The following is a 14,936-nucleotide window of genomic DNA, read 5'->3' on the forward strand; positions in this document are numbered from 1 at the left end:
GGGCCATTTGAGACGCTGCCATTTCCTCCACTGTGGTGCGATCTCGGAGTTGGTATATTTAAGTAGGGGTGCATGTGGGCACAGCCTCCCACTGTATTTATTTTGCAGATCAGCGATTTCCCCCCCCCCCCCCAGGAAAAAAATCGTTGATCCGTGTGTTCGACATTTTGGGTCTTCGGGGATTGTTGGTTGATTATATAGCATTAGAAATTCTGTGCGTTTGCTTATATACTATAGACCCGTCTGTCGGGGTGGGGGGGGGGTGACCATGTTAGCTGCCATACACTATCCAGAAAGTATTATATTATTTATTTTCATATGATTTGATGAAAAATGTTGTAGCTGACAAAGTACATTACCAGTTGGAATCGATTATTTTTTCTAGAACAGTCTGGATTGATATGCCCTGTTGGGGATGGAGGCTTGAGGAATTAAATGCACTCTCTCGAGGCACTCCTCAACATCGAAAACATCGATATTTGTGTAGTAACTGAGACCTGGTTCAAGAGAGCACCCCAGCGATTGTAGCTTGCTACAGATCACCTTTCCTGCCCCAGGACACTCGCTCTGCTTTCCTTGAGGTATTGGAAAACATGAGAGTCCAGCCAAACACCCTTATACTAGGTGATTTCAGTTACCCAAACATCAACTGGGAAAACTACGAAAGTAATAATACCTTTGCTCAGCGCTTCCTGGAATGCATTAACTCCAGTGCTCTGGACCAGCTTGTGAACACCCCCACAAGAGGTAAAGATATACTGGACCTGGTCATCACCAACATGGGGGACAAATGCTCCACACCTGTGGTAAATTCCTCATTGGTCAGATCAGACCATAAACTCATCACCCTAGATATACACATACCACCCCCATCCTCTGTCCCAAAAGAAACCATGGTGAAAAACTTCTCCTAAGCGAACTTTATGCTTCTCAAGACAGTGGTGGCAAACTTTGTTACTCCCACGCAGAATGTCAATATGACTGAACCTGGTATATCCTACACAACAGCCCTCTAGAAGCACCTACATGAGTGCATGGACAGTGCTATCCTGAACAAAACAAAGACCCACTCCTCCAGGAAGAGGAAACCAGTCTGGTGGACCCCGGCCATAAACAAGCTCTATAGTAGAAGGAAGAAATTACTGCAAAAAAAGTAAAAACCCAGGAATGGAGGGGCTCCCTGACCAACCTTAGCAAAAAAACTAAGAACCCTCATAAAAATCTCTAAGGCGAGGTTTGAAAGAAAAATTGCAACGGACCCCAAAGACAGTCACAAAGCAATTTTTAGCTATGTCAAAAACCTTAATAGCAACTCTCAGATCTGCTCCGAGCTACAGCATAATGGTTCAGAATTCATGGAACCAACTGATATCGTCAATATATTGGCAGACAGGTTCAGTGCAAACTTCACCCCAATTTTCCACTCAAAGGGCTCATATCCATACCAGAAGATTGTGCTGCCCCTAAAATCACAGACACCCAGGTGAAATCGGCACTCTTCAAGGCAAGAAACGCAGCATCCATGGGACCAGACAGCATCCCAGGCTGCATGCTACATGAGCTCCAAAATGAATTAACCCCTCAACTTAATACCATGTTTAACCACAGCCTCACCTCAGGCTACTCAGGCTATATGCCCACAGAGTGGCGCATGGCAACAGTCATACCACTCCACAAAGGAGGTGCAACCACTGACCCCAGGAATTACCGCCCCATCAGCCTGACTAGTCTCGTCTGCAAGGCCATGGAGGGCATCATCCTGGAACTCATAAACAATGACATTGGGAACCTACAAACCCTGGACCCAACCAGTTTGGGTTCGTGAAGGGAAGGTCATGTCTCCTAAATCTGGTTGACTTCTTCGAAATGGTCACTAAAGCAATAGACGAGGGAAAGGTCGTTCACACAGCATACCTTGATCTTGCAAAGGCCTTCGATACCATTCCCCACTTGAGATTTATAGACAAATTTCACCAACCTGCGTAACAAGATGGGTTGGAAACTGGCTCATGGATAGAACCCATTCAGTGAGAATAGGAAACGCTAGATCAGACTCCAAACCTGTGACTAGTGGTGTACCACAGGGTTCAGTCTTGGGACCCCTTCTGTTCGGTATCTACTTCTCTGAGGTGCAAGCAAACATGGAGGGGCTATGGCTAATAAAGTTCACAGACAACTGCAAACTGGGAGCCATAATCGAGACTCCTACTGACGTAGACATCCTTCAAAAGGGTCTTACGGATACAGATACGTGGTGCCAACACCATGGCCTCAAACGAAATGCCAAAAAGTGCATTGTTATCCCCTTTGGGAAAAAACAAGTACCTATGAACTACAACATAGGTGGTAGTTCACTTATCACAGAGTGTGAGATAAGACTCTGGTAGATGGTAACCTCTCCTTCGACAACCACATTGCTAAAGTGGTTAGAAAATCCTTCTACATGGCCCACCTTATCACAAAGGGGTTTGCATCTAGGAATAAGGAAGTTATTGTCCCCCTTTACTCATCGCTCATTAGACCCATTATTGAATATAATTCCCCATTCGGGATGTACCTAAAAAGACATCTGCAACAACTGGAGAGGTCTCAAAAGTACCTCACAAAGAGGATAACTGGCCTTAAACAGATGCCCTATGCCATGAGGCTAAAAAAACTCAAGCTATACTCTGTTGCATACCGGCTACTCAGAGGTGATCTCTGCCTGACATACAAGGCTATGTCAAACCCCGAATTGCTAGAAATGCTCCACCTAAGGAAAACCCAATCCACCAGAGTTACATGCTCTAGGGATATAAATCTGACATCATCAATAAACAGGACGTGTTGGAGGGACAGATTTGTGTCCCAGAGACTCCCCTTGCTCTGGTATAAGGTCCCCATATATGTGAGGCAGAGCTCCTCTTTGGCATTCTTCAAGAGAAATCTTGATCCGTGGATGGGAAACAGAAAATTCACCCTGGGAATCACTTCTGTGGCCCTGCTCGACAGTGATGCAGGTAACTAAACCACTTGGGAGGGAGGCTATAGCACAAAATTTTTGGCTAGGCTTAATTATGTCCTAGGGCCAATAGGCTAGTACCTACCTATGAAATGTCATTATAGTTTCAGGAGAAGAAATTTTTTTTTTTACTTTTTTGTAAATACTGAAGAAAATAGATGCCATATGTCAAGCACATTAATGTTGTAATAAAACCATGGAATCCACTCAAATTCTGCAACAGAGACTCTATTTGGAAACAAAATAATGTTTACTTGAGATATGTTTGTACTGGAAAAATCTGGCATTAAGAAAATAGCCTACTCTTGGTATTGTAAAAGATGGCATCCTAGTTATAGGGAATCTAATTTGTAATTTTAATTTATTAATTTAACTGGGTTAGTGATCTGGTTACTGTGGAACCTTTTCAGTCGTGACTAGGACCACAAGGACTAAGGGTAAATAAGATAGATAAATACGATGCTGTCCACTATCTACTACAAGGTAAATACTGAATATTTTTGAGACACGGCCTGGTTAATATTGTGTGACTAGGAATGGTTGTTATTGCCTGCATATGGGGTTATGTAGCTTGCTAGTTATTTATTTTCAAGTAACAAGTTCTTAATTAAGAGCTCTGCGGCATTTGACATTTAAAGCAGAGGGCTAAGGCTATGAGCTGTTAACTAGCTGCTTACTGTGGTACAAGGTTTTATTCCCTCAGCCTTCATTTGCATACTTGGTGACTTTCAGCAGTGCTGCTTTGGGGCAGTCAGGAGTCTGAGCTAGGCTCCTTAATGCCCTAGACTGCATGCTTAGTAAAGATCTAAGTTAATTGTGGATCGGTTGGAATTGTATATATTTTAAACTGTAGAATCTTGGACTTTTTGCACATAACTGTACATTTTAGATTTACCTAGAATAGGGCATAAATGATATTTGGGAAATCACACTCCACAGTTTTATATGTTGTTGTAATAGTGATTTTAAGTGAACTGTAGGATTAAGCTGTAACCAGAGGCATTTACATGGTGCATTGTTTCAAAATGTAATGAACTCCATAATGGCTGTGCTGATGTGATTTGCATGACGTGCATTATTTTGGGGGTTAAAGCTATCATTTTGATTAAACTTAGTCTTGGCTTAAGTGACTAAACATTTCCATTGTTTAAAAGATGTTTATTTTGGATGTAATTATTTGACTGCATCCTAGTATGTATGGATTTGGATTCCTTGAAACTCATTTAATTATTCCTTTGTGTTGGTATATCTTGGATCAGGTTGGTGATTTTAGATCATGTCGTACACTGTGCAAGTTAAACAGAGACCGTAAGTTCTTTAAATTCCATAAGTATGTCCCAGGTTGTCAGCTGAGTTTACTAGGCCACTGATAAATATTTGCAGACCACAAGTATCTGTGGGTTTTTTCTCATTTTTGTTCTATAATCAAATAAATGGGACATTGGCCATCATTGTTTTGTCTCACTTGTACTAGAATTGTAGTGTGTGTCACCTCGTAGCAAGACGTTGTCCCGTTCGATTCTCAGCTAGAGCGTCTTCTGTGTGGCGGCATATGTGAATGGGGCGTACCTTTGTTGAAGGTTGTGCGTCAGGGCTGGTAACCTGGTACGTAAAAAAACACTACCAATCATTAGCGGACTGGAGTTCCGCTGTGGCGACCCCTAACCGGGAAAAGCCAAAAGACACAAACAAACTGGTTTATTAGTCAAGTGTATAAATTGGTCAATGTTTATGTGACTCTTGGGGGAAGCACTAGAAATGAGATAGGATGTTCATTCAGCTATGCCTACTTTGTTGCATCAGATACCTTCTCCAGGTTTAAGTTACTTTAATATAAAATCTCATCTCTTAAATGTTGTATCTGTAACTGAGCTTTTCATTGTTATCCTGTATTTGGTATTTATTCAAGTCACAGTGGTCTGTGTATAAGAGTACTGACCTGAATTGGTATAATCTGTTAGTAATAATGCAAGTGGATTGCTGTCTGCAGATGAGAGGGGAGCAGCTACCTCAAGTGGGGAAGCTGAATTATAGTGGCATGTTGCTCATGATTGAATGTAGAAGGGGTCAAGGGATTGATCAATGGAGAGGTGAAGCTGCAGCAGTACTCCAGATGTTGTAGTAATAGACGTGGGATCGGAGTCCTTGGGCAAAGTTCTGAGGTTACCAGTCAGTTTGTCCCCATTCTTACTTGTGATCATGAAGTTTGTGTAGTGACTGAAAAGATGAGATTAGCAATACAGGCATCTGAAATGAGGCCCCGTTTATAGGGTTGTTGAGCTAACTGTCGGGAACAGAGTAAGGAGCTGTGCAGTCCAGGAGGATCTTTGAGGAGAGCTCCTCAGAACTGAGGAGCCATTTGAGGTGGTTTGGACCCCTGGGAGCCTCCCACAGCAGATTCATCAGGCACGGTGCACTGGGAGAAGGGTCCAAGGCATGTGGAAGAGAGGCTGTGTCATTCCCAGATGGCCTGGGAATGCTAAACATCCTTTAGGGTGATGCTGTTGCTGTTTTTGTGGGATCTATATTAGAACACGAAGAGACCAAATGTCGAACGGCTTAAAACCCGAAAATGACGTTCATCGAAATTGCTTTTGTAGGGGGGCTGCGGCCCCACCCCTTGCTAATTATATATGCCAACTCTGAGATTGTACTATAGTGAGGAAAGGGCAAATTTTCCGTTCTTCACTGTACAGCGATCTTACAAACACCACCTCGATGAACGGCATTTTCGTGTTTTAAGCCGTTTGACATTTGGTCTTTTTGGTGATCTAATATGGACCCGTTTTTGTGGTTAGTGGAAGTCTGTCCAATATTTCCTCCTTTGAATGTGGAATGGATAGTGTTTTAATTGGGAAACTTTCTTTTTTTATACTCTTGTAGCTGGGCTGAGCCCTTTCATGTTTCATGTATGGTTCTGATTTCCTCTTAAGCATACCTATGATAAGCAAATACATCCTGCCCACAGGCAAACAGAATGTTTTATTTGCCCCCATGTTGGGTACAACACCTTAACTAGTCCAGTGTGTGTAAATTTTTCAGTGCAACTAAACAATGACATTGCCATCTCAAAAATGATTTATTGTTGCAGAGGGTACTTCATTTTGTGAAGCTTCCACATGACTCTAGTTCCGAAAAAAGTTTCTCTCAATATTTAGGTGAGGGAACTTCTACTTTTCTAGTAAAGAAACCTGGATCTGGTAAAGCACAGACACAAACAAGGAAAAATCTCCTATATCTAAGCTTATAAATTGTAAATTGGAGAGCTTTGATGTGAAGTTCTTGTGCCCTTTTGAAAATGTTAAAAACTGTAGTGTACACTTGAGGTGGTCTATATCATTAATGGAGTCCTCTATTGAAGTATCTCTGTTGATTGAATGTTTTCCCCTCCTTGTGAGATGCCATCTTTTTGTCTACTGAGGTTTCTAACTTTGCCTTAGATAACTTAGTGTTTAAGTTGTGTCCATAAAGTATTTATAGGCACAGTCCCCTTTCAAGGAGCATACCCCGGGACCCAAAGCATCAGTGGCATTCCACCTTCTAGTGTATACATTTGTAAGCCATCAACGTAGAGTGCATATACCTTTACTGACCATTGTTGTTTATGCTTCCTTTGCAAGGGGGATGACAACTACCCTGAGACATTTGTTATGCAGTCTTTGCGTTTTGATACAGTAAGATGACTACATGCTTGAACAACTTGGCGACCCAGCATTCGTCAGGAAATGTTGCTGTTTTCTGATTGACAATACAAATCAGTAGAAAAAAGATAATGTGTGATTGTCTAATTACACTCTCTATACCTGTTAAAAGTATTTTATTATTTATACTGCTTAGAACCATTAAGCAAGACAGATGCATAGGCTACTTCCAAAGTCTAGTTTTGCAGTGTTTTGAGTTATTTCTGTTATTTGTGTGTGCAGTGGTGTTTCTATCTCCTTCTTACCTTCTGGGTGTTGACAGCAGCTTGGTAACGTAACTATTTAGGGCAGTAAGGTGGAAACTGTGCCCCACAGAAAGATTGTCACAGGAGAGTAATTGTGTGTTGCCACCATACAGTTTGAAGTGCAGTCAGTATTTTAACTTTGGTTTGTTGTGTGTGGCTTTCAGGCTACTGAATCTGAATGCAGGAAACAGTATAACACATTTCTACCACCACTGGATAATTTCCAAAACTGAATGCATACCATTGAGCTTTGACTTTTGAATAGCTCTGTACTTTACAGGTATAATTAAATAAAATGTTAGGAGAAATAAAAGTGGTTTATCTACTTTCACATAATGGTTTCAAAACTTTGTTTTAGCTTGCAGTGTAGTTCAGAAAGCAAAAAGTATTATTGGCATTCTGGTTACATCAGTGACACTGTCAATAATTAATGTGCTGCTGTCACATTTATTTTTTATGTTGGTGCTACTAGAACGTGGGTCTAACAGATGCTGCGAAGGCACAAACGTTGGGTTGCTCAGCATGACGTGTTATTTTTAGTCCTTTACGACAAACAGATGGGTTTTAAAGAGGTGAGTCTACTTTAAAACATAATGGCAATGTTCTGCTGTACGACAAGCTTTTGGTGTGGATCCTCTGACCTGCCTTTGTTAAACTTGTGACTAATGCTGCTGACAGCTGTACTGAATGTTGCCCTCTTTAAAATAGCAGAGGTTTGTCACATGGCTACAGAGTGTTTTTGTAACTTTTCATTTATGAATCGAGACAAAAGGAACAAGAGTATCTTCAGCAAATGTGCAGTAACCTGCAGAAATAAAACAAAATAAAATGAATGTCCTGATTTAGTTTTGTAGTGTTCTGTAGCAGCCTATTATAAAAATGTGATCTGCATACTTTATTACAAACTTCAATGTTTTACAGTGACATCCTCTCTTGCTGCATACTGAATACCACTTGTATGAACTTTCAACTTGCAAACGTAGGTGACAGGTGAGGATGGTGATTAGTGGCAATGGAGTTAGCAGTGTTTTGCACTTTTTATATATATATATGTGTATATATATATATATATATATATATATATATATATATACAGTTAATGAAATTAATGAATTTAGCCGTGCCATTTGACAGTGGGGATGGATTTTCAGGGAAAAAGATCTATTATTTTCAGTATTTTGATTCATTTGTAGTGCCATGTACCATTATGCTTTTTATAAGTTTTAATCCTTTATTTAATGAACCAAACATTTTATCTGGTGTTTATGCTTGCTAAGAGCTATTTCCTTGAAGCATGCAAAGATGAATAGAGATTAACAGACACAGGTCTGCAGCAAGTGGGTGCCAAGTATAACATATCTAGAGTCATTTACTTAGCCCTATTCTGGTGGCAAGTTTGGCTTCCTCTTGTCTGACCTCATCTTCTAGAGAAGCCTGCATGTCCAAGGCCATTAGAACCCAATCTACTTTCTTAGCAAGCCAAAGGTAGACCTTTATTCCTTTCAGTTAATTGTATGGTTGCTCTTCTAGTAATTGCTGATGATGCTGCCTACCTTCTTGGGGACATCCAAGTCCTTATCTCTTACTAGAGATGCAATGCCAGGAAGGGATGAGAGCAAATAGACGTTTATTGTTGGACTACATCTAAAGCCGTATGTACTTTTTCAACTCCTTTGCCAGCTATCTTGAATTACTTCTTCCAAATTTTTAACAAATGCCTGTTAGGGTTTATCTTGTTGCCCCATTCTAATTTTTACCAAGACTTCTAGGACTCTTTCCTTCTTTGAAGGTCTGAAAAACATTTCTCAGGGGTACATTCCAAACTGGGCCACCATTCAAATAACCTGTTGCTCTGTGATTTGCATTTTCTGCTTGAAAATTAACTTTACCTCCTTTTGAACCCACCTCAAAGGTGGATTTAAACTACTTTTGTGGAAGACTGTAGTTGTAATAACTATTATGGCTGCTGGCAAGATTTGTTAGTTACAGGCTTTGTGTATGAACCCCTCTTAATTGTGTTTTTCACAAGGTTGGAATGTCGTTATAAACAACCCTTTCCTTTGTGCCTAAGGTATCTACAGAAGCAAGTATGAGTAAATTTATTAATTTGCATGTATTTTCCTGACTGTTCCAACAAAGAGAAGTAGTTGCATGCTATATGGAAGTGCATTGGCATCTTAGATCGAGTGGACAGAACCAAGTTTACAAGAAAAGAGACTCAGTTTTGCTTCTTTTTCTTCCAAAAATTGGCCTCCAAAGTGTTCAGAGTCTTTGTCCAAGAGGATGTCAATTTACCTCAAAATGTGTTACAAAAAACACTGCACATTCAGCCGGAAAAGTCTTGTTCTCTTGGGCTTTCTTCAGGAGTACATCCTTTGAGCATGAGGATTGTGCAGCTTCAGCATAGGCTTCTGTGAATACTTTTGCAAGATACTTCAAGCTGGATGAAACCTCCAGGTCTGGTCTCCCTTTCTGAGCTAAAGTCATCCAAGGTATCTTCTCCTACAGCCACCCAGGAGGAGTAGTGTGAAACTTGTGGTTAATGCAGATGGACTGCTTCATCGTGGCTACAACAGTTGTTCACTTGCCATAATGATAGATCCGGATGATGAGCTTAATCTTTGTTCGCTTACACAACCTACTACCCCTGGCCTTGGGTAGTTGCAATGTGATGTCTATATAGTTGATGGTTAGTCTCTCTTGTTTTAGCTTCCTGCAGTACTTCACTTTCAAGTGGCATACTTGGGATCTAGATAGGAAGCTGGAGCAGTCTGAGTAGGTTTGCCTGCGAAAGTTCTTGATGCTGAGCTGACTTCTGTGGTTTCAGTCTTGCTAGTTAATGAGGATAGAACTCATCAAAAGGATCTGGTGTTATGGTTAGTACATATTTTTGTTTGTGTGCATTGTTCTTATGAGTATTTGACAAGTAGTACTGAATAGGGAAGTGAAGGCACACAAGTACATTAATATCTGTGACCACAAAACAGACCAAGTGCAATATGTCTGCATCTCAGTACTTCATATGTTTCCCATTCCTTAATAAATTCATTTTTTTTTACTTGAGCATTACATTTTTGGAATATTTTCTTTAACCACAATCATGAAATAACTTTGTTATATGTTGTGTAGTGTTTTGAAACATTAGATTATTTAAAAACTTTTCGTTTGTGCATGTGTTGACTTGAGCTATCCTGGTTTGCTGTCTGTAAGTACTTGCAGATAAATATGTGAATAGAGTTAACTAAACCACAGTGGGGTAAAATAGCACAGCTGCTTTTACTTCTGAATTAAATGTTTGAATACCTTTTCTAAGCAAGTCTAAAAAAAAATATGCAGTGATGTGCGAGTGGCAAGACTGCTCAAAAGTATTGCAAACATGAAACAAAAACAGTGGTATAATTTACTGAAAGCATTTTTTTCTTCTGAGCAAATGCTGCATCATCAAGCAATGAGAGTGACCTTACGTTTCAAGTACCATATTGACATAAACATGGAGACTTGTTTTAAAAATTTGCATTCTTGAGAGTCCTGGGGATTTGCATTTGAATTGGGAAGGTCTGTTATCTGTTTGGCTTCTTGTGTACCGTTCTGGTATCCTGGCTGATATGTGCAATGTGTCTAAAATTGTTATAAAATATGATTTAGACTTTTCAGAGTTAACAATAACTTTGTCTTTTTTTTTTTTTTTTTGCCAGTTCCAGCACCATCTTTGGAACATGTCACGCACATACAGTAATGCCATTCTGCTGCTTCTATATATACAAGTTCATGCGTCTAGATTTGCAGTGATCTGATTAATTTCATTTGTGGTGCATGCATGCGGTTACATGGACAACATACAGGTAACTATTAATGTTAATTCTTTTAGGAATTATAATGATGGTCTGCAGATTGTTTACAGAAAAAAAAAAAAAAAAAGTACAGAGAAAATGAAACCTCTTTTGTCCATGCGGTAGTGTATTAAGACTCCCTTCGTAACATGAGATCAAGGATTAAAAAAAAAATCATATAGAGAAGATTGGTTCATTTTGCAGAATGGGTCCCCAAAACTCCTCTGCTGTCAGCATTTTGAAGAGATGTATCTGGTCAGTGGGGTGGTACATCAGTGCAGTAGTTAATTTCTCTGCTTTACATTTTGTCCCTTGTCTAAGGTGTCTGTGTGGAGTTAGTAAGTCTTGTTTGAGTCTGTGAATGTTTTCAAATGTATGTTACAGCTTCCTGCCATATATCAAAGGTATACCATAAGTGAGTTTTTGAGCATCTTAGTTGGTTATGGGTGTGTGTGTGTGTGTGTGTGTGTGTGTGTGTGTGTGTGTGTGTGTGTGTGTGTGTGTGTGTGTGTGTGTGTGTGTGTGTGTGTGTGTCTGTGTGTGTCTGTGTGTGCGCAGAATGGGTCCCCAAAACTCCTCTGCTGTCAGCATTTTGAAGAGATGTATCTGGTCAGTGGGGTGGTACATTAGTGCAGTAGTTAATTTCTCTGCTTTACATTTTGTCCCTTGTCTAAGGTGTTTGTGTGGAGTTAGTATGTCTTGTTTGAGTCTGTGAATGTTTTCAAATGTATGTTACAGCTTCCTGCCATATCTCAAAGGTATACCATAAGTGAGTTTTTGCGCATCTTAGTTGTGTGTGTGTGTGTGTGTGTGTGTGTGAGTGCGTGCTAGCTATACAAAAGTGTGTTTGCTCATTCTTCAATGGGTTGACAAGCCCATTCAAACTGTGATTTGTGCATTGTGCCCATTGAATGACAGGATAAGCTCTTCCTCACCATTAACCCCTTATTGGCTCTGGTAGGTCAGAAAATGCGTAAGTATTGTTTATTTTATTTATTTATTCCAGTTTGATGACCGGGGAGGTCCACTGGGCTCGGGGAGCCCATTTTCAGTGAAGGCCCGGGGAGAAAAGCTCCAACAATACATAGTTACATGAATAATTACTAAGAAACTTTGCATAACTAGCATTCATAAAGAAACAAACAATTACAATTTTGTTTAGGTGTAAAAAAACAGGCAAATGGCCTAGAGGCTAGATTTTACAGTATAGTTATATATACATAATACAAATGAGCAAGTTTAGCTAGATGAGAGGTTAACCAGGAGTAAAAGTGGAGGAGACCTTGAGAGGTATAGGGTGAAGAGTAAGTTGCATTTCCTGTTTGAGTAAAGGTGAGAATGAAGAAGAGTTTTAAAGTTTTCGAGGTTATCACAGGTCCTAAGAGTAGAGGGAAGAGCATTCCATTTTTTTTGCTAAGGTGAATGAAAGCAGAAGTTGACCAGCTGGGCGCTTGGGTTTGTGGATTGTGATTAGGTTTTCGTGGGTAGATCTAAGTGTTCTATGGGGAGTATATGTTTGTAGGATATTGGATAGTGCAGGGCACTTGGTAGGTTGGAATAGAAGTCTATAGGCAGTCGTGATTTGGAGAAAGTCAAGTTGGTTATGGAGTTCAAGCCAGTTTAATGAGTGAATATTGAATCTGTAGATTTTTTTAATGTAATTTTGCTAATTTGTTTAGTTAAATGAAATGCTTACAAAAAAATATTTGGTTGGTTCTGTGACCCACAAATGCTTCCTGATATTTTCCTTTGCTAGTTCACGAAATAGGCCAAAAATTTGGAACCCGTGCATAATAAAGTGAAATTTTGTTACAGTCATAACTAATGAAAGCAATTAGAGCCACATCCCTGTCCGCAGATCTTCTGGGCTACTCCCTCTTTAGTATTAAGCTCCAAAAGAGTTGTTTGAGCTAATTGAAGTAAATAGAGTTACTTTATTTTTTGTGCAAGTTCCATTGCATGGCTTGCTAAGTAAAATTGGCTATATTAGAACTCCTGTTCCCTATATTTTACATGCAGCTTTTTTTTCTGCTTTCTGAAGTTAGTGTGACATAAAAACAGCAAATGGGGTAGTTCAGAAAGCATCTCGGGGGGGAACTATAACAAGTGAAAGATGCAAGTTTTATGTTTATTCTGTAGATGTGCAAAAGCTTGTGTTTTTGTTTATAGGTACTCAGAAGCATGTTCATGTAAAAGTTTTTGTCTTTTTCTAGTTGACTGAAAACTTGTGCTTTGTATACTTGTTTAGTAAAAGTTGAAACTGAACTTGTTTCTGAACTAGCTGTTTTTGATACTGCAGAGTTTTGTGGCTTTACAATTTGGATTAATCGTTCTTTTTTTTCCCTTTCTGAGGTTAGTCTGTGTATCTAATAATCTCGACTTGTGGAGACCTTCCATACAGCATGACTAGAGAAAGTATATTGCTGAAATGCCCTAGTTTTGACTTAATGCATAGTCTTGACATCTACAGCTCTCATGGCAAGCTTAATATCTGCATCTTAATTGCTAATTACATGAAAGTATTTTAATATGCTTCTGTTGAATACAGAGAATGTTGCAGTGATGTTCATGTTTCTCCCTGCTGCAATAGCCTTGGCTATACAGGTTATGTTGTGCCAAGGCTATAACAGCCTGACAGCTTCCAAAGTCTCAAGGCACCTTGCACACACCCAAACTTTCAGGCAGCTTGAGTTGAGCTGACTAAAAGAGAAGCCTGGGTGCCGAGCTCCTCAGAGCTTTGATGAAGCAAAGTGTACACTCCTCTAAGTGTACACTCCTCTAAAGCTTTTGAGAATCATCAGTCAGCTTGGTGTTGTTCCTTTGCTGGGCAGATAAGTTTCTTTTGTGGAAAACACTTTCATTTTTTAAATATTTGTATTTTATCACTTTTCTTTTCGGGAAAGTTATTTTAAAGCTAAGAGTTTTGTGTTTTAGCAGACTGTCACAAGACTGTCTTACTTTTAAATGTGAGTGCACTTTTTTTCTTGTCATTTTAAAAGTTGGGTAAGTAACTGAATAAAGATTTTCTGTGGAGAAATTATGCTTATTTTACATTGGGGTGGCAGGGCTAGCAAAGTGCTTTAAAGTGCTTTTTTTTTCACTTTGCTTTGCTGTGAAAAAGGTGACTTTCAAAGACTTTTAGGTTTTACCAGAACTTGCAGCTCATCTGCTGTGGAAAACTGGCAGCATTTTCAGTTTGACTGTGGAAAAAACAGCTGTTTCAATGGTCAGTCAGTCTTCCAGCTAAAAAAGAAAAAGGGTTAAGCAAACAACCTTTGCCACCACAGCAGGCTAGGTGTTTGCCTTAGCTGCAGTTGGGTGACTCTGCTGTAGCCATTTTTTTTGTACCTCAAATGACTCGTTTTGTACCCTGGATCCCCACTTGCAACCACTATGGACTGAGGGTTAGCCACATCCTCTGAGACTGTTGGGAGTCCCTTCAGTGGGCAAGGGAGAGCCACTCTTGTCATTCCTTGGAGAGAGAGAGAATGGGGAAGGCTTCCCTGTTGTGTCACATGATCTGCCCATACCCCAGAGAAGCTGCTGTTGCCATTAGTAACACTGTTGGCCCCATTTTTCCTTTCAAAAAGAAATAGAAAACTAAACATGTGTCTACTCCACCTCTCCTTAGACAGAAGTAGTTTACTGGGACTTGGCTCATGGTTTAATTCAGGCTAGTGAGCCACCTTGTAAAGTAGTTTGTGGTAAAAGAAAGAACGATACTGTGTCTTCCTGTTCAGATTCAGAATCTTGAATCTCTTCAAAGGGACAGATACAGGGTTTTCTGCTCTATTTTCTGACTTGGGACTCTGAGGAGAGCTCAGATGTTCATCGTGTTACCCTGCTGCAGTCATCACACTTGGGTTATCCTGCCGTCAGGCGGTCCCGCAGTTGTCCGGATTTCCAAAGTCTTGGTCCGGCGTCGGTTGCTGTCACTTCTTCCCTGACGTCAGTGCGCCAGGGGTATATATAAAGCATCCGACACCATTTTCTTCCGTCTTTCATGCCGCGCGGTGCCCGAAGCAGAAGCAGTTCGCAAGTGCCGGTCGGCCGACTCCTGAGATTTTTGAACTCTAATTTCAGACCGATGTCTTCTATAAAGCTAAGTACTCTGTTGGGGAAACTTTTCTTGCCTCAGACCAATGTCAGAAAAAGTTAA

At 40.1% G+C, this 14,936-nt stretch overlaps 1 protein-coding gene across 5 annotated transcripts in view; it reads left to right on the forward strand.

The window, feature by feature from the left end:
• The window catches only part of AFTPH (aftiphilin), a 1,798,650-nt gene that overhangs the window by 251,205 nt on the left and 1,532,509 nt on the right, over nt 1-14,936 (forward strand). For 4 of the 5 annotated variants that reach the window (XM_044055647.1, XM_044055663.1, XM_044055669.1 and 1 more), the window contains exon 2: nt 10,643-10,789. The gene's annotated coding sequence lies outside the window, so the exon portion shown is untranslated. Of the gene's footprint in view, nt 1-7,426; nt 7,520-10,642; nt 10,790-14,936 lie in introns of those variants that run through there. The other variant, XM_044055655.1, reaches the window with a different exon arrangement.

Source organism: Protopterus annectens, chromosome 1.part2 (genome assembly GCF_019279795.1).
Source record: "Protopterus annectens isolate FY-2018-M chromosome 1.part2, PAN1.0, whole genome shotgun sequence".
Classification (NCBI taxonomy): domain Eukaryota; kingdom Metazoa; phylum Chordata; order Ceratodontiformes; family Protopteridae; genus Protopterus; species Protopterus annectens.